Source organism: Malania oleifera, chromosome 4 (assembly GCF_029873635.1).
Source record: "Malania oleifera isolate guangnan ecotype guangnan chromosome 4, ASM2987363v1, whole genome shotgun sequence".
NCBI classification, from domain to species: domain Eukaryota; kingdom Viridiplantae; phylum Streptophyta; class Magnoliopsida; order Santalales; family Ximeniaceae; genus Malania; species Malania oleifera.
In genome coordinates, this window is record NC_080420.1 from 57,904,573 (window position 1) to 57,928,083 (window position 23,511).

Here is a 23,511-nt window from a genome sequence, read left to right on the forward strand (position 1 = left end):
TTGGATGCACAGTGCTAGAACACATGACATTATTCCTTTGGATCTGGAGATTGAAAGAACACTCAGAGCACTAAGGAAAAAGAGGGTACTAGCCATGGAGAACGGACAAGATAATGCACAGTCACGCACCTTGAAGGATTATGTACGACTAGTTGTGAATGACAACTATTCGGATATCAGACGCCAGCCCATTAATGCCAACAATTTTGAGCTCAAACCCACATTAATCAGCATGGTGCAATAGGCCCAATTCAGTGGATCACCACTTGATGATCCCAATATCCATCTAGCGATGTTTTTAGAGATCTGTGATACTGTGAAGATCAATGGTGTTACTAAAGACACCATTACATTGAAATTATTTCCTTTCTCTTTGAGGGACAAAGCAAGAGGTTGGCTACAGTCGCTACAACATGGGAGTATCACGAGTTTGCAGGAGATGGTAGAAAAAATTCTAGCTAAATTCTTTCCACTTGCAAAAACAACTCAACTCAGGAGTGAGATTGGTCAATTCAAGCAACATGATTTTGAATCACTTTATGAAGCATGGGAAAGGTATAAAGATTTGATTCGACGCTACCCACAACATGGATTTCCGGATTGTTTGCAGATTCAGATGTTCTATAATGGATTAAATGGGCAAACACGGACTTTAGTTGATGCTGCATTTGGGGGAACTTTGATGTCAAAGACACCTGAAGGTGCTACTGCTCTTTTGGAAGAAATGGCCTCAAATAACTATCAATGGCCAACTGAAAGAACTATGGCTAAGAAAGTTGTTGGAATTCCTGAATTGGAGCCGTTTGCTGCACTTTCAGCTCAAGTTGCTTCTCTATCTCATCAGATTTCAGTGTTGACCACCTAGAGGATATCACAAGGTGCAGAATATATGGCAGCTACAAGTAGGACAGATCCGAGCAATGAAGCGAGTCATGAACGGGTTCAATACATCAACAATCGGAAATACAACTATCGGAGTGATCCTTTGCTAAAATATTATCATCCTGGGCTTCGAAATCATGAGAATTTTTCCTATGGAAATACAAGGAATGTGCTGCAACCTCCTGCAGGATTTGATAGTCAACAAAATGAGAAGAAGATGTCACTTGAGGATGCCATGATATCTTTTGTTGAGGAGACAAAATCAAGTTTTAAAAAGACAAATGCAAGGCTAGACAACATTGAGACTCATTGCAACAATATGGGAGCCACTATGAAGAACCTTGAAATGCAAATTGGGCAACTGGCCACGACCATAAATACCCAACAGAGAGGAACTTTTCCTAGCAACATAGAAGTGAATCATAAGGAACAATGCAATTTCATTACACTTAGGAGTGGAAAAGAAATTGAGAAATCACTAGTAAAGCAAACCATGTCCACACCTACACCTAAAAAGAATGGCTGAAGCAAGAATAAAGGGGAAGAAGAGGAGATTATGGATGATACACCAAGAGAGGCGGCCACGCTTCCAGCAATTCCATTTCCTGACAATCCTCCTATTCTCTCTACACCACTTCCTTATCCTCAACACTTTCAAAAGCAAAAATGAGATAAGCAATTTTCTAAATTTTTGGATATTTTAAAGAAAAATCACATAAATATTCATTTTGTAGATGCCTTGGAACAAATGCCAAATTATGTCAAATTCCTAAAGGAGATCATTTCAAAGAAAAGAAGGTTGGAGGAGTTCAAAACAGTGAAGCTTATCGAAGAATGCAGTGCTATTCTTCAAAAGAAATTGCCTTAAAAATTAAAAGATCCAAGGAGTTTTACTTTGCATTGCACTATTGGAAATTCATTTTTTGATAAAGTTTTATGTGATCTTGGTGCTAGCATTAATCTTATGCCACTTTCTGTTTGCAGGAAATTGGGACTTAGAGAGATGAAACAAACAACCATTTCTTTGCAACTAGCAGACCGATCCATCAAGTATCCACATGGAATCATAGAAGACGTATTGGTAAAGGTGGATAAATTTATTTTTCCTACTAATTTTGTGGTGTTAGATATGGAGGAAGGCCAAGAAGTCCCACTAATTCTTGGCCACTGGAAGGGCATTAATTGATGTTCAAAAGGGTGAGTTAACATTGAGCGTGGAAAAGGAAGAGGTTATGTTCAACATCTACCAAGACATAAGATTCCCAGAAGATCCAAGCACTTGCTTTCGAGTAGATGTCATTTAGCAAGGTGTAGAAAAAGTCTTTCAAAAAGATGTACAAGCTGATCACCTAGAACGATCCTTGCAGCAAATTACAACACAGTAGTGTGTAGGGAGGCTAGAACCTATGGTAGCAAAGATGGATTCTGTAATCTCTAAAGAAAAGATGCAGCAACCTATATCTCCAGAGTTGAATCAATCCCCTAAGCATCTTCGCTATGCGTTCTCAAGTGATGCGTATGAAAATGCAAAAATCTACAAAGAGCAGACGAAGAAGTGGCATGAAAAACAAATTCTTAGGCGTGAGTTTGCTCCAGGACAACATATTCTACTCTTCAACTCACGATTAAAACTCTTCCCAGGTAAGTTAAGGTCAAGATGGATAGGTCCTTATACAATTGACAAAGTTTTCCCGTTTGGAGCAATAGACTTGAAGGACAAGACAAAGAAAATATTCAGAGTTAATGGTCAGAAATTGAAGCACTACTATGGAGAACAAATGGAGAGGAACTGTGCATTTATTCCTCTTGGAGATCCTGGTTGGTGAAGATTGAAACATCTAGCTGGAGACATTAAAAAAAGCGCTTATGGGAGGCAACCCAAAGAGTTTTTCTTTTGTTTATTTCCTTTATCTTTATTACTTTATTTATTTATCTATGCACTTTTGAATAATTTAGATTTTTGATGCAGGTTTATTTGGCATTAGTACAAAGCTAAAAATTTAATTCCTCAACGGATTCACCAATAAGTCAGGGAAGTTTCTTTCTTTTCTTCAATCCTTCTCATTTTTGAATAACATTGAAAAACAAAAGTGTGAATATGGATGATTAGGCCATTCATGACACTACTTATGCCCTTCATATACTTGCATATAACCTAGGAGTACACACTTGGGTCATTTATGTGTAGTTTCTATTTATATGGCTAAATTAGGAATCGTAACTCATTAAAAATTGATTTGTAGTGCAATTGCTCCAAAAGGGAAAACTCTTGTATATACATGGTATCTCTTGAGGCTAAAAAAATACACGTTCACATGACTTGTAACACTTAGGGTTCCTTGTGAACACTGAGAGAGCATCCGTGGTGCCTTTGACACCTTATGAGGTACTGTTGAGCCATTTATCGTTCTTTTGAGTTTTTGACATCAACTCAGAGTTCATAAAACTCAAATTTCTCTATTTTTCTAGATATCCTTTGTACACTAGTCTTGGTTTTTGAATTGCTAGCATAGAGGTGACATCTAGTGGGGAGATAGAAACTTAGGTCTTGTAGCCTACTAGAGGTGTAAAGGCCAAACCACCCCTAGAAATATACTTATTTCATGGACTCTTATTCGAGTTTAATGCACATGGGTGGTATGAAAATAATAAAAGAAGTGTTATGATTGTCCTAATTGACCATGAAAAGAAAGAAATTGAAAAATGAGCAGAAGAAAGAAAAAGGGAAATAGAAATACCCCAGAAGAGGTGAAAGATTAATACCTACTCCACACAACTACAACAAAAGTCAGGGACACGACACATGTTCTCCACATATGAAGACTCTTCACCCGCCTAATGCCTCAAATGTATTCACGCCTAATTTTTGAATAAGTTGATCTAGGGTGGTCTCGGTTGGACATGGCGAGTAGGTGAGAAGATGTTAGGGTGAAGGACCCGATACCTCCTAAATAGGCTGGATCCTTTTCAGACTAGTCTACTTCGTACATTTAGCGATTGTTCCTTGCAGTATGTGGGATGTTTAATCATGACACTCCTCCTCACATACGATGAGTGAACCCATCCTTTTTGAGTTTTTTTAGGGTATACCAGTTAGGCCGAGTCAAAGCGACAGTTCTTTAGGTGTCCACGGATATCCTGAGTGTAACGAGTCACACGCATTACACATGCTTCGAGACTTCTCCTATTCATACTCGAATTTATATGGCTATATTAACTCTGAATTGTACTTGCTGGTAAATTTTACATGAGTTTACTGTTCTTAATGTCTATATAATGATGAGACTTGCATGAATGACTTACTTCGGAGTTGTGTGTAGTGTGTATAAATGAGCTTCTGTTTAACTTGGTGATATTCCTGTATGTGAAGTGGTATGGTTGTTTTGCATGTACGTTTATTCATTGAAATTAGTATGACATCGCCCTAAATTGCATTCACGTTATTTGCTAGGGACTAGCACAACTTTAGTTGGGGGTGTGATTACGCGCTTAAATTGCGTAATTAAGTGCTTTAATTCATGCATTGCAAATTATATTTTGTATTTAAATGCCTAATTACTCTCAATATTTTAACATTGTGTTATATTTATAATATTTGAGTTTTATTGAGTAATTTATGAAATTTTGGTATTTTTTATTGTAGGGCAACTATCGGAAGCTAAAAACCGACGACACTTTTTAATCTGTGTGTAACTCTCTTATCCAACTTCTGATTGAGATGATTCAGGATGCCATCGAAAGATAAGAAATGCTATACAATTTTCATGTTTTTTATTTTGCAAAATACTGGACGCATCAAGATCGAAATCAGATGTGAAGTTAGCATACGCCCTTTTTTGGATTATTTCGACAATTCTTCGTAATCTTGGCGTAACTTCCTTATCTGAGCTCCAATCTAGACGATTCAAAATTCTAGAGAAATCTGAAAAAGAGCTCTACACCTTTTGTGTTTTAATCTTTGAGAGTTATAAGTTGTACAAGGGTCGAAAGTGGGCTTGAAAGAGGAGGGCAGTTCGTGTACCTTAGAAAAAAGAAAATATAAAATATAAAAAAAAAAAATGAAATTCATGTTCTGAATTTACTAAAGTGCATAATGTTTCAATTTGTACTAATCAGCTCTTTGAGGAGCAAAAAGAAAACTAAAAAGAGATTAGTAGAAAAGAAAATAAAGGTAAGAATGAACCTCATATATGCTATCACTGCAAGAAACCAGGTCATATCAAGTCGGACTACCCATTGCTCAAGAAAGACAAGAAAAAGAAGAAAGAAGCGATGAAATTCATGTGGGATGATTCTAGCTCTAGCGAGACAGAAAATGAATCTAGTGGACAAGAGATGGCAAACATATGCTTCATGGCTAATAATGAAGAGGTAAACTCCTACTATTCCTCTACAAAATCTTACAATGAGTCGTGTGATGAGTCATGTGACAACATGTCTTCCTATAAGGAATTACAAGTTGAGTTGTTTTCTTTACATAAGAGATTCATAAAAATTTCCAAAAGAAATATAACCTTGAAATATCAAAATAAAGAACTATTGAAGCAACTTGAATCATTCAAAACCATTGAAAAAGAAAAAGACTCTTGCATTAAGAAGTTAGAAGAGGAAGTAAATAAAGTAACTCAAGAGTTAGGCAAAACTAATGAAGATGATTTGAATAAAAAAGATTTAGAAGTAAATAAACTTAAGAAATCAGTAGAGGATAAGGAGAAAATTATATATAACTTTACCAAAGGTAAAGAAAATTTTGAAAAGATGATTGGAGAGCAAAGGCTACATGGAAATAAAGAAGAGATAGGTTATAATGGTAAAACAAATAAAAAGAAATAAAAAATTGTACATGGGATACTTCGTCAAGGAAGCCAAGCACTATGCTAGCACCTCCTCAAACAACAAACATGAACACACCACTTGCTATATGTGCAAAACTAAAAGGCATATAATGTTTAACTGCCCATTAAAAAGAAAATATGTTAAAATTCAAGGAGAATGGAGAGTCAATAATGGAACTAAAAACAACACAAAGAAAGTTAAAATAATTTGGGTTCCAAAGACTAACACAATGAATTCCTCATTGTAGGTTTGCTTTAGGACTACACCATCAACGGATAAATGGTACTTGGAAAGTGGATGTTCAAGGAACATGACCAGTGATTAGACCAAGTTTACCACACTAAAACAAAAGGATGGGGGATACGTAACCTTCAACGACAATGCCATAAGTAAAATTATTGGCATTGGAAAAATAGGTAAAGAACCTTCTTTTACCATTGATAATGTGTACTGGTAGAAGGATTAAAACACAACCTTTTAAGCACAAGCCAACTAAGCAACAAAGGGTTCAAAATAACCTTTAAGAAAGAAAAATGTGTTATTCAAAATCCTAAGAACAATGAAACCTTGTTTATAGCCAATAGGATAAATAATGTTTATTGTATAAACCTTGAGAATCTAGTAAATCAAAACGTAACTTGTTTGGCAGCAATGAATGAAGTAAGTTTCCTATGGCATAGGAAACTAGGACATGCTAGCATGGACCTTTTATCCAAATTATCAAAGAAAATTCTTGTAAAAGGATTACCAAGTACTAAATTCATAAAAGACAAGATGTGTGATGCATGCCAAAAGGGAAAGCAAGTCAAAACAAGCTTCAAAAATAAAATATATATATCTACTAAAAGACCTCTAGAACTACTGCACCTAGACTTATTTGGTCTGACTAGAACCTTAAGCCTAGGAAGAAAACAATATGCTTTTGTAATAGTGGATGATTATTCAAGATTCACTTGGGTATTATTTTTAACAAACAAAGATGAAGCCTGTGACATGCTAATCACTTTATGTAAGAAATTACAAAATGAAAAGGGCTATAACATAACAAACTTTAGAAGTGATCAAGGTAGGGAGATTAAAAACAAAAATGTTGAAAAATTCTGTAATGAATATGGAATAAACCATGATTTTTCAGCACCTAGGACTCCACAACAAAATGGAGTTGCAGAAAGAAAAAATAGAACCTTACAAGAAATGGCAAGAACTGTGTTAAACAAAAATAGTCTACCTAAATATTTTTGGGCAGAAGCTATGAATACAGCTTGTTACATTATAAATAGAGTATCCATAAGATCTAGCTTAAAAAAAACACCATATGAATTATGGAAGGAAAGAAAACTCAATATTTCCTACTTTTATGTATTTGGATGCAAATGCTTTATCCTTAATACTAAAGATGATCTAGGAAAGTTCAATACAAAATATGATGAAGGAACTTTCTTAGGTTACTCAACAAATAGCAAAGCTTATAGGGTTTACAATAAAAAACTCTTACAATTATTGAATCAATACACATAACGTTTGATGAATCAAATGATCATGTCAACAAAATTAAGATTGATGAAAAAGAAGATAATTCACAAAATGAAAAAAATATTGAAATAAAAGAAGAAAATAATAATGAAGCTTCAAAGAAAACAGCATTAAAAATCTAGAACTACCTAAAGAATGGAGATATGCTAAAAGTCACCCAAAAGATCAAATTCGTGGTGAACCATCAAAAGGAATAACCACTAGAGTCTCATTAAAAAATATTTGTAACCATTATGCTTTCTTGTCTCAAGATGAACCCAAAAATATAGAAGAAGCTTTAAAAGATGATTCTTGGATTATAGCTATGCAAGAGGAACTAAATCAATTTGAAAGAAGTCAAGTATGGGAACTAATACCTAAACCCAAAGATAAGTCAATCGTAGGAACTAAATGGGTGTTTAGAAATAAAAAGGATGAAACTGGGGTAGTTGTAAGGAATATATCTAGGCTTGTAGTACAAGGTTATAATCAAGAAGAAGGCATTGATTATGAAGAAACCTTTGCTCCTGTAGCAAGAATGGAAGCAATAAGGACGCTTCTTGCCTATGCAACTAATAAAGACTTCAAATTATATAAAATGGATGTAAAAAGTGCATTCCTAAATGGCTATATTAATGAAGAAGTTTACGTTAAACAACCGCTGGGTTTTGAAGACTCTAAAAAACCAAATCATGTATTCAAGCTAACTAACACCTTATATGGATTGAAACAAGCTCCTAGAGCTTGGTACAATAGACTAAGCGAATTCCTACTCCAAAACAATTTTTCAAGAGGAAAGATAGGTAGCACTTTATTTGTAAAAACCAAAGATAATGATATGCTTATAGTACAAATTTATGTTGATGATATTATATTTGGAGAAACTCATAAAGACTTGTGTAATGAATTTGCTACAACTATACAAAGAGAGTTTGAAATGAGCATGATGGGAGGGTTAAATTACTTTCTAGGATTACAAATCAAACAAGCTAAAAATGGAACTTTCATAAATCAAACTAAGTATATTAAAGACATGTAAAGAAGTTTGATAAGGAAGAAAGTAAACCTATAAGAACTCCCATGAGCACCTCAACTAGTCTTGACAAGGATGGAAAAGGGAAACAAGTAGATACCAAGCATTACCAAGGCACAATAGGAAGCCTACTTTACTTAACAACAAGTAGACCAGATATCATGTTTAGTGTGTCTATGTGTGCTAGGTTCCAACCAACTCCTAAGGAATCACATCAAATAGTAGAGAAATGAATCCTTAGATATTTGCTAGGCACACTAGATTTAGGATTATGGTATCCAAAAAGGACTGATTTTGAAATGATAAGTTATTAAGATGTAGATTATGCGAGATGCAAAATAGATAGAAAAAGCACTAGTGGGACTTGTAACTTCCTAGGACACTCACTAGTTTCTTGGTTTTCAAAGAAACAAAATTTCGTAGCATTATCTATAGCTGAAGCAGAGTACATAGCAGCTGGGAATTGTTGTGCTCAAACTTTATACATGAAACAACAACTAAGGGACATCAAAATTCAATACCAAACAATCCCCATAAAGTGTGATAATACAAGCGCGATAAATATTTCAAAGAATCCAGTATCACATTCAAGGACTAAACATATTGATATGCGTCATCATTTCTTAAGAGGTAATGTAGACAAGAAAGAAATAGTACTTGAATTTGTTAATACTCATGATCAATTAGCTAATATATTTACTAAACCACTGGATGAGGATCAATTTGTATTTATTCGATAGGAATTAGGCATGTTACATAAAAGAGAAGTTAACTGAAAGAGAAGAAGAACAGTTGTTCAAGGCAGACGACTGGTAGGCTATTGTCTGTGTAAAAAATAGTGGACAGATGACTATCTCATGGCGGGTCATGTTTATTTCTCATAAAAACACTATTTTAAAACACCCCAGACGTCTATCCATTCATCTCCTAGTCTCTAAATCAACTCCTCTTTAATCTCGTCAAAGCTCCTTCTCTCCTAAACTCCTCCCAACAACCATCCATCATAACCCTAATCCTTTCACACCTAGGGTTTCCTCAATTTTAGTTTCATCAAGATGGTTCGTACTAAAATAGTAGGGAAAAAGGACAAAGCTTCCTCGTCTTCTTCAAAGCCTACAAGCAACAACGACATAGAAAAATGGCTGGTTTCTTGCCATGCGAAAGCATTATATCAAAATCACATTTCGACAATCGATCCAATGTTCTGTAAGGTTTTAGATGTCACTTTCTTTGAAGAAAATTTTCCTGAAATTCTTGAAATGTTCAAAAATATAGGATGGTATAAGTTCATTCTTCACCAAGTTAAAGGGTATTACCCAGATCAAATAAAGATTTTTTACTCAAACTTGGTAAAGAAAGACGTTTGAATTGCTACTGAAATTTATGGCCAAAAGATAACTCTCACCCCACACTCTTTACAAAAAATTCTTCGCAACAAGCATGGAAATTTTGAGTGTCCTCCAGTTGAAAAACAATGGACTATGGAGCAAGGATTTTCACCACAAGAATTTCTACCTCTTGTGATGAACGATGCACCTGTTTATTTTGAACATCCTCCATCATTTAAATAGCTCAATCTTCAAGCACAAATCCTGCATAAGATCATTGCATACAATATAATTCCGAGGTCTGGATCCTTTGATCATGTGTCGTTCTTCGATTATTTCATAATATGGTGCTTATTAAAAGAGAAGAAATTAGACTTAGCCAGCATTATACTGAAATGGATGGTTATGAAGCTCGAATCTCCTAGAATTGGGCTTCCGTATGGCGGCTTTCTTTCCTTGATCTTCGCTCATTTTCAAGTCCTATCTCCATCTTCAAAAATAATGAAGTGAACTCATTACCATGTCTTCTCAACTACTACACTGAAAAGAATGGGTTACAAAAAGTATACCAAGGGATGAATATTTAGAGGCAATAGACCGATAAGACTAGCACAAGAAGAAAGAAATCCAGCTCCTGAAGAAGGTGATATGCCACCTTGGTTTGTTCCATTCTATTAGAATTATACCAGCTTCAGTTCTGAAATGCGAGAAAACTTTGCTTATCTTTAGGATAAGATCTCAAACATTGACGACAAATACACTTTTATAAATAATCGCATTGCTAACATAGAACACCATGTCACACAAAATCAAGAGAGCAATGAAAATGATGATGAAGAAGAAGTTGTAAGTGAAGAAGAAAAAGATGAAGGAGAAGCTAAAGAAGAAAGGGAAGATGCAGGGGATAATGAAGAAGAAGAAGCAGAAGAATTTTGTATGTATTTGCTTATGCACGTTTGTATTCCCACTATGATCTATAAAGAAGTTTTATGAATCTTTGGAATCTTGGAACTTATGACTTAATGTGTCTTAATGAGATTATTTTAAATTTATGCTTATTGACAGGGGGTGCATTAATTTTAACATCTTTTCTCATTCTTTGTCATCATTAAAAAATGGAAGATTGTTTACCTAGTTAGGCTTACAAACTCTTAGTTTTGATGATAAAAAAGAAAAGTTATTTAATGCATTTTCAAGTGATATGACTTTAGGCAAAAATGACATATACCCTGCAATGAAAGCTTACAAGGATCAAGGAACAAGGAAAGTCATGTAAGAACACCAAAGATCCACAATGAAAGCTAATAGAAGACTGAAAGATTGAAGAAGCAGTATTGAAAGGAGTCGAAGTAAAGAAAGTTTCAAAATAAGCTTAGGACAAAGTCTTTCTAAGTACTTCTAAGTATATTCAAATATGAATCTTTCATTTTGAAGCTCATTACGCAAAGAGACTTAGAGACCTTAGTATAAAAACTTGGAACACATTTTTCAAAGTTAAACAAACTCATATTCCAAGATTAATTGAGCAAAAGAAGAGAGAATTCAATAATATGTTGAAATGAGGAAAATCTACCTGACAGACGACTGTTTGTTCAAAGACAGACGACTGGCATGTTTTGAAGTATTTTAATACAAGTCAGAAGACTGACAGACGACTGTTATGTGATGGACAGATGACTGCAGTGACTAGTGAGCCGTCTGTGAGTGCTCAGCCAGATGACTGTCAACCTTCTGTGTATACTGAAAAAATTGACTTATTCATAAACAGACGACTGTCACCATATGGACAGATAACTACCACCCTACTATGTTGTATTAAAACTAAATTATTATGATGACATACGACTGCCAATCAAGTGATGACTGCCACCTCTCTGCCTATGATTTTTATAGTTATAATATATGGACAGACGACTACCAAGACTTCACAGCCGTCTAGATCGCGGCAGTTTTCAAATTTCCAACAGATATATTTTTTGAAATTCAAATTATTTGAAGCTTAAATAATTTTAAAACTTGTAAACAACTCTAAGTATTCTTAGGGAACAAGAAAGGAGGTTTTCTACCTCTATAAATACCCTCAAGGATCATTGTTTTAGATACCAAGAAATCAATTCAGCTCTCATTCTCTCTCAAAGTCTACTAAAATTCTGAAAGTGTGCTATTGCTCTCATCACTCACGAAATTCTCTAAAAGCTTTGCTAAGTTTCTGACTGAGTTTGTGCATCAACTTTTTGATTCTTTCATCAATTGAAGGATACCTACGGTGATAAGTTTCTAAGAGCTTCATTCTGAAATTCATGTTCTGAATTTACTAAAGTACATAGTGTTTCAATTTGTACTAATCAGCTCTTTGAGGAGCAAGTTCTTATACACCTTCTTTTATATCTTTGTAATAGGTTAATTGATGGTTCGAGTGCTGAATCGTTAAACCAAACAAGGGGATATTGTTTAGAGAAGACAGGCTCTAGCCTTACCCAATAAGTGTTTGTAACTAGTATTGTTCCGCACGGTAAAGGAACGGTAATAGTGAATCCTTTGGTGGTTTTGCCAAGGGCGAGGACATAAGTTGTGTTGAAGCTGAACCTCGTAAAAAACCATGTGTTATTCTTTCTCTACTCTACTCTTTATTTTTCAGCAAAAGATATAATCTTTGTGGTTGCTTTAAAATTAAATTCTGAATGTTTGGTTGTTAAAAAGACCGAAGGGTAATTTGTTTTGGATTAATCAGCATTGATTGCGGAAACCGAAAGGGACTACATTGGTTGATCATCCTTGACTTATTAATCTAAAAGTTTATTTAAAAGCTGAACATTAGGAAGAAGAATAATTGTGATATAGGGCTTTTAACAAGTTCATCAAATTTTCACATTTATATAGGGCTATTGTTAAAAAAATTGAGTGATTGATCTTATTGTGTTGAGAGTTATTATGTTTAAGTTCTGATTGTTGTTACAACTCAAAAGAATTAAGACTAAGGGGAATAAAATTTTTAAAACCCAATTCACCCCCCTCCCCTCTTGGGAAGCTATTCCAATTTCAGGATACGATGACCTAAACCTCTATGTCAATTTTCTACGGACATGGGAGCCTGAGCCGTGGGGGTACGATGACCCAAACCTTTGTGTCAGTTTGCTGTGGATGTGGGAGTCCGAGTCGCGGGGTTACGATGACCCAAACCTTTGTCTCAGTTTGCTACAGACGTGGGAGTCCAAGCCATGGGGGTACGATGACCTAAACCTCTATGTCGATTTTCTATGGACGTGAGAGTCCGAGCCATGTGGGTACAGTGACCTAAACCTCTGTGTCGATTTGCTGTAGACATGGGAGTCCAAGACGTGGGGGTATGATGACCCAAACCTTTGTGTCCATTTGTTACGAACGTAGGAGTCCGAGCTGGGGGTATTGTGACCCAAACCTCTATGTCTGTTTGCTGCGGATGTGGGAGCCTAAACCGTGGGGGTACAATGACCCAAACCTACATATAAAAATGTATTTAAGTGTAGTTTGCAGTTTTAGGTTTGAAACATAGTTGACTCACCAAGGAGTATCAATCGGGGATGAAACCCAGATATCTTTTTTTTGGAAAGTCCATATTTTGGGAAAATGGTTACCTTGTTGAGGGTGATCAACTAGGTGCGAGATCCCAAGATTCTTTTGGAAGATGTCCTCAGGTGTAGGGCTCAGAGCTACTCCACTGATAATGATGAATCGGGAATGAAGTCCCGAGATTCTTTGACTATCTTTTGATTACCTAGTTCAACAACCAATGCCTCAATTAGTTACTAGGGTCAGCTCCCTTAGTTTTAAGGTATGTCAATTTGTGTGTGAGGTTCCACTACCTTAGGTTCAAAGTCTGTCAATCTGTGTTCGGGGTCAGTTGCCTCAGTTTCAGATATCAATAAGACAACAATGGTCTAGTCAAAGATGCCCAAGGATTATTCAAAATCCCGTTCCACAATATGAGTATGAATGAATGTTTTTTGCGGCTATGTGTATGCATGTTGCTAACTTGTGATGGTAGAATGAAGGGATATATTGCTATATGTACATGATGCATGTTTCATGACATGAATGCATACCACTACCCATAATGCGAATGCCTTTCCTCCAATGCATGAAATGCATGAGGGTGCATGACCTTTCTTTTTCCAATGCGCTTGCAATTGGCCATCCAATCCCTGATCTTGGTCATGCTTTTAACATGAGAACTGCCCCAGTTTCATTCATCTATTCACTGTCCATGGCCCTATTTTCGACTCCTATATTGCAGTTGATTCCGACTATGTTTCATATTCCAAAAGGCGCTCCAAATTTGCCCCAGCATTTACCTGTGATTGGTCCTAGCCATATTTCAAATTCCAACAAGTGCTCGAAATCTGCCCTAGTTTTTTCTTCTCACTGATTCTGACCATGCTTCAATTTCCCATAGAGGCTCAAAATCTGCCCTAGTTTTACTGCTTTTGGCTATACTTGCAACAGGCGCTTGAAGTCTTCCCCAGTGTTTATTTGCCAGGGGCTGATCTTGGACATTTTTTCATTCTCAACAAAGACCCTCTGTGATTAGCTTACTTTTTAAATTCAAATGAAATGCAATCAGATGCCTCTCTTTCATTAAATGGAAGGCTCAGTCCTTTGCGTTTTACCATGTTGGCTTCATAGGAAACAATTTTACTAGTACTATGCACTTAAAGAGTTACTTCAATGGGGAAGCACCTTTCTTGTTCCTCCTGCTTCTTATGTATTGGCCTCCTAAACAAAAATTCCCCATTGCCTTAATACTGAGAAATTTTTTATTGCTTGTACTATGAATAGTGCCTCAATGAGTAGTCTGATTAATATTCCAATCTCAGGGTGGTCTTAAGACACAGGACGAAATGTAGGCTAGAGATTTAGGTTACAACAAGAATAAGAAAACCAAGGCTCAACATTGCCTTCCCCATACAATGTCCTCTGCCCCAGTTTGGCGAGGCTTTTGTAAAGTATTAACCAAACTTGTCACTTGAACAAGCTGCCTACGTACCTTTTCAAGATCAGGTCATTACGTAGTTTAGACTCAAACATTGAGTCTGACAAATAATTTAAGACAATAACATGTACCAATCAAGTCAGGACTTTCGTTTGGACTATAATGTAGGTTACGGTATTGTTTGAAGAAGAAAGAGATGTATAAGGCTCAAGATTTTTAAACTTATCAAGGGGCAAATTCGTCAAAGATCACATATGAATTATGTCCCTTTCTTTTCTTTCTTTTTCCTTTTTTTACCTCTTTTCTATGTTTTTTCTTTCACTACGCCCTTTGCTTTTCCTTTCATGTAGGGGGTATTGGCTCTATTTTAATTTTAACTCCATTATGGACTGATCTTTTTGGAACTGCCCCAGTGTGGGGTGTGATCATTTGATAGGTTAACCAAGAGGATTGAACATTTTGGGCTCAACGAGGCTTGCAAAGGGTATTTTCTTTTCTTGATTTCCTGGGTAGCGAAAAGAATGGCATGCCATTACTTTGGCAACTAATTGTTGTCTCGCATGATTTGCCAGTCCAGTGAAAAATCTCGACCCAGCTCAATTTTTGGGAGATGACTTCATTGAAGACAATGGTTTAAGACTCAGGCTCAAAGGGTTTGACAAATGATAAATAAGCGTTTGGTTCCTTATAGGGGAAAACTGGTCGGCCAAGAATGGCCACTCTTCATTTGATTGGAATATAATCATCATATTTTAAGGCATTAATCTCGCAATGGGGTTCCAAGTAAACTTTAGCTTTGAGGCTTTCACCCACCATCTTTTCTTATCCTTTTTATTTTTCTTTTGGTTTTTTATTTTTTTCATTTTTGCTGCTAACTCCAAGTCCGCTATTCTGGTAAAATTGCTTCCTGTGTCGGTGCAAAAAATGTAAGCAAAAGTGGACAACATTTGGAAGAAAGACATGGGATGAGACTGAAATGCATTTTATTTAATTCAAATTTCAAAATGTTCAAAATTAAATGACAACATTATCCTATCTCATGAGCCCTCTTTTTCATTTTTTTTATCAGCCCTTCGATCCATCGGTCTTAACTGCACCTTGCATCATGATTAGGTAGTGGATTCTCCGTATATACTAGGCTCTTTGTCATCGAATGCCAAAAATCCAACATCTTTCAATGCTTGCACCTTGTGCTTAAACGCCCAACACCGATCAATGGCATGGCCAAGGGTGTTGGAGTGATAGGCGCATCGAGCATTCAGATCGTACCCTGTGGTAGGGGGTGTCATTCAGGTATATCAGCGATGACCAAGACGAGCTTTATTTCAAGCAACAATGGGAATAGTTCTAAATAGTCCATGGGAATTGGTTCCACCCTATTAGGACCCCCTCCACATTCCTAAAAGTCTAGGTGGGTGGATGAAGGCCCACAAGAAATGATTTGGGGTCTTGTGCCGATATTTGTGGTTTGGTCGATGGTGGGCCTCCGTCCACTATGCTATTTTGTGTCAAGCACCAACCATCTGGCATCCCTCAGCAACTGAACCTTGTTTTTAAAAGGCCAACATTTTTCAATCGAATAACCTATTGCTCTAGTGTGTTACTCACATCGAGCACTTGGGTCATCCCACTTTGGGAAAGGGGATGTAACAGGAGTCCCTGGAATTGTTGAGATTAACCTTTTTTCCAACAATGAAAGGAAAAGCTCTAAATACTTCATAGGGATAGGGTTTATTTTCCAAACTTTCCTTTAGACATCTCTACCATGTGTCTAAATATTTGGCTGGGCAGGTTCAGGCTCGAAAGAAACAATCAGAGGTTTTGTGCATGCCAGCTTTGTTTGGTCAGTGTTAGGTCTGAAGATAACATTGTTTCTAGGCATACAGTGCTGACTCCCCTGATGATATAGCCCCTAGATCCTCTAAGCTTCCTTGCCCTTCTCTCTTTTGTCCTTTCTTGGAGGGTTCTATTCCAACTCGGGGTATCTTGCTTACCCACTATTGATTGCCCCTTCAATTCTTCCTTCGGTGACTACCCAATCATGACCATTCAAGGGGGTGCCTCTAGGGAAATGGATGACACATGTATTTTCGAGAGGGTTGTCACTTGGATGAACTACCTTCCCTTTTTCAGTCAAAGGGTGCCCCCATGCTATTGTTTCTTTCCTTTGATGAGAATACTCGTTGTCCTCTCCTCTATGCTCTTTGAAGTTAAAGTTGCATCATGGATGTATTAAGCAATAAAAGCGCAAGTCAAATTCTTTTAGGTGCGAACTTTTACTTGGCTACACCATGCTAAAGCCTCCCCTATCAAACTATTTTAGAAGCTGTAGGTGAGCAAATCATCATTGTCAGCATGCGCCGCCATTTTTCGAACATACATCTCTAGATAAGCTAAGGGGCTTTCAGACCCATTGAACTTCTCAAAGTCCAAGACTTCAAACTTTAAAGGTAAAATAGAATTTGGCACTAAGCTGGCAATAAAGGCCTCCTCTGAGCCAAGATGGGTTGCTTCCTTCGTACACTATCCCCCTATTCTAGTCCTATAGTTCATCTCCAAATTAGGGGTTTGATCCCCATCCATTTCTTCAGTCAGCTCCATTTCTTGGGCATCGGGGTTGATGATTGGCGGTGCATGGTCACCTCCATTTGGCTGGAAACATGGGTCCTAGGTCGTTAGAACGAATGTGCGTAGGCTGGGGTCCAAGCTAGCAAATGACTCCATCGATTGTGATGAGGACTACTCACTAACAACTTGCTTTGGGGATTGCACAGTTTTGCACGAAGAGGTGGTTATCCCCATTAATTTGGCCACCTAGTTCTTAATCTCTTGAATTTCTCGATGGATCTTCTCCTGATTCTGCTCAAGAGCCCTCACCCAGCTTTCCAATGGATTCTGCATGATCTCTTCTTTCCTTCCAGTGTTGTAAGTGTTTGAATCCTCCCTGTCATCTTGTACTTGCATAGCCTTCCCCTTGCTTAGTAGTGATTACGCGCCTAAATTGCATAATTAGGTGTTTTAATTCATGCATTAAAGATTATATTTTTAATTGAATGTCTAATTATTCTCAATATTTTAACATTGTGTTCTATTTATAATATTTGGGTTTTATTGAATCATTTTTGAATTTTTGGTATTTTTTATTGCAGGGCAACTATTGGAAGCTAAAACCGACACTACTTCGTAATTTGGGTGTAACTTTCTCATCCGAGCTCTGATCAAGGCAATTCAAAATGTTGTGGAAATCCTAGAAAGTGATTTACAATTTTTATGTTTTAAGATTTGAGAGATATGGGCTTTAGGATAGTCAAAATTGGGCTTGTTCACTGGAAAATGGAAAAAATAAAAATGAAAAAACAAGAAAAACAAAAAGAAAATAATAATAATAATAATAATAATAATAATAATAATAATAATAATAATAATAATAATAATAATAATAATAATAATAATGTGCTTTGATTTGACCCGACCATGCATCAAGGTCCTCTCATGTGCGCTGGGTAAGTCTCAAAAAGGGGTTTAAATTGTTTTTTTCATTGGAAGCCTCTTCTCTCCCTCTCTTCTCTTCCTCTGTTCCTTTCCCTTCTCTCCTTCTCGAGCCTCACTATTCTCTCTCAACACTCTTCTCGGCTCTCTCTCTCTTAATTCTCCCTTTCCCTTACTCTCTCTTTACCGTACTTCTCTCCCTATCTTTTCTTCCTTTCTCTTTTTACTCTGCCTACTTCTGTCTTGAAACCCACGAAGTCCCCCCTTTCCTGCTGCTACGCTCTTCCACTGTCCAAGGTGCTGCCTGTGCTGCTATGTTGTCTTACCTGCAACTTGAGAACCTTGCCAGACTCTCCTTCTTATTGTGTTGCTATTGCTCATTGCCGAGAACCACTTGGCTGAAGCCTCCTTGCTGCTATGCTGCTCTTGTTCCCTGCTGCTAAAGGCTCACACGACTTCTACTTGCTCATCCGTGCTGCTAAAGAGAAGAACCCAAGAACCTCCTTGTAGAGGCTGCTACCTGCTACAGCTAGCAACTCTCTCTCTCTCTCTCTCTCTCTCTCTCTCTCTCTCTCTCTCTCTCTCTCTCTCTCTCTCTCTCTCTCTCTCTCGCTCTTCCCTTATTCTTTCTCTTAAATATTTGAATGTTTATTATTAATTTTCAATAAAATTTCTATTCAAATTTTGAACTTTTGAATTTTTTGTTAGGTGATTATTATTATTATTAAAGTTTATTTATTTTCTTTCTCTTCTCAATTAATATTAGTATTAGATTTAATTTTTTCTTGAGTTATTTTTTTATTATTGATTAAAGTTCTATTTGATCTCTAAAAAGAAAAAAAGAAAAAAATAATATTCTTTAAGAATTAACTTTTGTTGGGTTTTATTTAATTTAAGTTCGGTTTAATTAAAATCTGAATTTTTATCGTGTTTACGTTTATTGTTTAGTTGTTAAAGTTTTTATTTTGATTTAAGTTCTTGATTGCATTAAAATTTTGGTTTTTGTTTGAGTTTGTGTTTGATTTAGTTTTTTTTTTAATTACATGCTTAAAGTTATTGTCTTGTGTCTTTTTCCGAAATTCAAACATGGGTTTTAATTCTTGCTTGGCTTATTAAACGTAGGATTTTTGTTTCTCATTGTTAAATTTAGTGCATGTTAGGATTCATAGTTAAATTTTAGTTGTCAAAAGAAATCTCAAACATCCCAGAAAATTCGAATCTGAACTGTGTTTAGTGACTATTTTGTTTCTTATTTTCTATTGGAATTACGTAAAATTAGAATTAAGCTGCATTTCCTAAGGAGACAATTTGGCTCTTAGGCTAATTATTACATGACTGAACTCCTATACTTGGGATAGCTTCTGAGCTGCTTATATTTAGAGCGAGTCAGGTAGCAATTCCAGTAATCTGTTCAACATACTACTCAATTCCTCCTACCCATGCTCTCTGCCTAGGATCCGAATTTCTAGTTGTTTGGCCACAACTTTTGCCTTACTTATGGTTTTGTAAGGGTGGGTAGAGGTGGGCTCAATGTTGAAATTCTGGATTTTACTTTGGCCTAATAGGAAATTGAAACATGATTACCGACCCATTGGAGAGGAAATCTCATGCATGGATGCATGTAATGCAACCTAAATAATCATTCGGCTAGAGTTCCAGAAAAAAAAAAAAAAAAAAAAAAGAAACCATACCCATTAATGATCCTAGGAATGATCCATTTTCGCCATGGCAAGGTACTTTGGGAGATAAAAATTTGATTTTTTTCTCAAATGAATTGATCTTTTCTGAAACATTGGCCAAGTGATATAGATGCCTAAATGGATGCAGAAAGTACAACACAAAGCATTTCAAAACATATATACAACAAACATGGATTACAACATGTGGAGAAGGATGTGGCTTCTGTCCCAACCCCGGGGTAAGTATGTACATAGGGTTTTTCGAGGCTCTATCCTAGGCAAGGATTTCAGATAGAAAATGTGTGGTTAGGCTCTAATCCTTATTGACAACAAGTCCCCAGATTGAGCCTCCATCCTCCCTCACATAGGTTTGGACAAAACTCACACTAAGTCGAGTGGTTCCCGGGTCCCTATAAGCCCTACCACATGGGGTAAACGCTATTACACCCCTATCTAATCCTAAAAGGGAAAGCCCGGGTATAGAGCTGTGAGAGTGTGTGAGTTTATCAGTTTTAGTCTACACCCTTTACCCCACATTCATCCATTCATTATTCAGAATTAAACACATGCTTTATTCACACAAATCATAGAAACAAGTGGTCACATGCTTATTATCTCATGCTAAATCAAGGTATTTACTGTTAATCGCATCTTATTCAGTAAATAATGAAAACAAAAACAAAGTCAAGCATTTCTTCAATTACTTACTGTGGTTATTTGCGAAGTACCTACAAACAAAATAATTATGTGAACAAAATGTACAAAACAGGGAAGAAGCAATCAAGAATGCTTATTAGATTATAATTTTGGGATGATTCTCAATTAATCATCAGCTCGACTCTCAAGTATCCCTAGCGGAGTCGCCAAGCTGTCACGACGTCCTAGACCCGCCAAAACACTGGCATGGGTGCGGCTGTGAACTGGAAAAAATGGTGAATTTAAAAGGTAATGGTCTCAGCATCCCCAGTGTAATCGCCAAACTAGTGCGAGTGTGGCTGCGAATAAGGAAAAATGTGTGTGAATTTTGAAAAAATATATTTTCATGGAAAAAACAATGTGTGATGGAGTCGCCACTAACTTTTTGAAGTGCGGCTAGAACACTTGATTGCTACCCTGTTAGGGGTAGAATCGGTCTACATTACCAAAGTCGAGCTCAGGAGTACGGTTACACAAGGGGAAGGATTAGCACCCCCTACATGCCCATTCTTGCAAACGGTACCAGATTAATTGAAGATTATCCCACAAATTAAATGTAATAAGCCTTTAAGATTACTCCTTTTCAAAAATTGAAAAAAAAAACTGAAGGTACTATACAGGTATTCCCTCAAAACCGGGGCATATCGTGCTCCGAAGAACTCATGTCTCCGTTTGAAATCATCGGGATGGAAAATTGAGAAAATAGTTTATGAAAATACACTCCCGGGGTTTTGAAATCTTTGTAGAATTTTCTAAGTGAAAAATAATATTCCGAGAGGTTTTTGGAAGTTTGTTTGGGATGGAAACGATTTTCTAGGCCTAAAATATTTTTGTAATTTTTTCTAAGTGTGAAAACATTTTTTGTGCTTTGGATTATTTTTTGATATTTTTCCCGAACTTTAAAATAGCATAAATAAAATTAAGAAGGAAGACCATGAAAATCAAAGTTCGAAAATATTTTTGTGACCTTTCTAACTTTTATGTTTTTTGTGGATTTTGATACATTTTGGAATTATTCAAGTAGAAATGTCACAAACTAACCCAGCTTAGTCGCGGTTCAGAGGACTCGACCGGTTCAGGAAGAAAATCGAAAAGGTCAACCTGTTTAGGGTCTGGTTAAGACCAAGTCAACACATAGAGCACAAGTTAGCATGTGTTTCGGTGTGTGCATGCATGAATGTGCACGTGCATGAGTGGGTGCGCATGCGTGACTATGTGTGCATGAGTACGTGAATGTGAGCATTGCATGCATGTACATGCGTGAGTACGTGAATGTGTGTGTTTAAGTGTGTGACTGCATGCATGTATATACATAAGTGTGTATGAGAGCGTCACGCACATGCATATACGTGCATGGATAGGTGATGGTATATGGAAGTGCGTGCATGTATGTGTATGAATGTGTGTCAATGCATGTGCATGCATGAAGGTATGGAGGCGTAGTATGCATGTGCATGAGTGTGTGAGTTTGTATGCAATGAGTGTAGACATGCATGTGCATGAGTGTGTGAATTTGTATGAATGAGTGTGGACATGCATGTGCATGAGTGTGTGAATGTATGTGTTACATGCATGTAAACGTGCGCATATGAATATTGTGTATGTACATGAATGCATGGACATGTGAGTGTGTGTACGTAAGTTCATGCTTGAGTATATGAATGTGTTGCATGCAAACATGTTTACGTGTGTGAGTGTGTACATGCATGTGCGTGTGTGTGTGTGTGTGTGTGTAGGTGTTAGAATGTTTGTATGAATGAGAGTAAATTTATGTGAGTGTGTACATGCATGTGCATGCATGCATCTGTACTTGTGAGTGCACATGTGTGATGGAATTATTTTCAAGATGATTTTAAATATTTTTGGGGATTTTTTCTTATTTTTCCTTTTTTTTTTTTTTTTTTTTTTTTTTTTTTTGCATTTTTCCTAAATTTCTATGAGTTTTTTTTTTATGGATTTTTCAAAGTTTTAAGGGAAATTATTTAAAATAAAATGAAATAAACCGGTGAGAACCAGTTCAGGGAGGGGGTAGGATCTGTCAAACTTTGACCGGTTTGAAGGAGACCGATTTAAGATCCTAGTCAGGACCATAGCGCCACGTGGTGGTGTCCGAGCGGAGTTTGGGATGGGTTCGAATGGACCACATGGCTTTATCTTTGCTGTCCACTGAGATTGAGAATTCAGTGGCCTGCAATGAGCCATGTTAGCGCACTAATGGTAAGGGAACAGGGTGGACATGTGTTGGCTGCTGGATAGGAATACGTGCGAACATTCGTGATGCTTCCGACAAGGTGAATCGCAATCGTTAACAGGGGCAGGGATCCAATGGTTGTGGTAGAACGCATCTGGATTGCTGATGTGAGGGGAATCTGAACCATTGGCTAGGGTGTGATCCAAGGGCGGGTATACAACCATATTCGCGCATTAAATATGGAGGGAACAGATACCATGTGTTGCGGGCATGCATAGAAGCATGTAGACCTTTATAATGGCCTTTGGCTGTGGTGATATGAACCGTTGATATGAGGCGGAGATCCAACGGTGACAGGGACATACTGGCCAAGTGTTGAGAGGCGAGCGGGCGAGGGGCAAAAGAGGGTCGTGGCCAAATCTAGCCCATCCATTGTCGGATGATCGGAAGCCCACCATAGAGAGGCCCCTTTGCATTTATAGAAGAGAGAAGCAAAGACACCATGCATCAAAGGGCGCAGACATGGAGGACGCACATGCATTAGTATCAATGAATACCCCTGCCACCACAAAATATCCGACGTTGATGGCATGCAGGGATCTGAAGTTGGAAGGGAGGCCACGTAATTCATTTGATCAAACAGTCAAGGGGACGCCACGTGTTCAAATCGGACAGCTTCGAGGGGAGCCATATTTAAACTAAAAATTTTTTCTTTTGGACGTGAGTTGGATGTCCTCTAATATAATTCTCTTGATTTCGGTATCTGCAGGAACACATAGCCTAGTACGGAACTGCAGGGCTCCGTCATCTGATATGCTGAACTCCTCTCCCAGACCATCCCGCACTCTAGCCATCACCTCTGCCAATTTTGCGTCATCACTCTAAGCTATCTTAAT

General features: G+C 37.0%; 1 non-coding gene across 1 annotated transcript; it reads right to left on the minus strand.

The window, feature by feature from the left end:
* Positions 1-487: 487 nt before the first annotated feature.
* On the minus strand, positions 488-594 carry LOC131154756 (small nucleolar RNA R71). Its single transcript, XR_009136663.1, has one exon. It is a non-coding gene; the product is annotated as a small nucleolar RNA R71 (small nucleolar RNA).
* Positions 595-23,511: the final 22,917 nt, after the last annotated feature.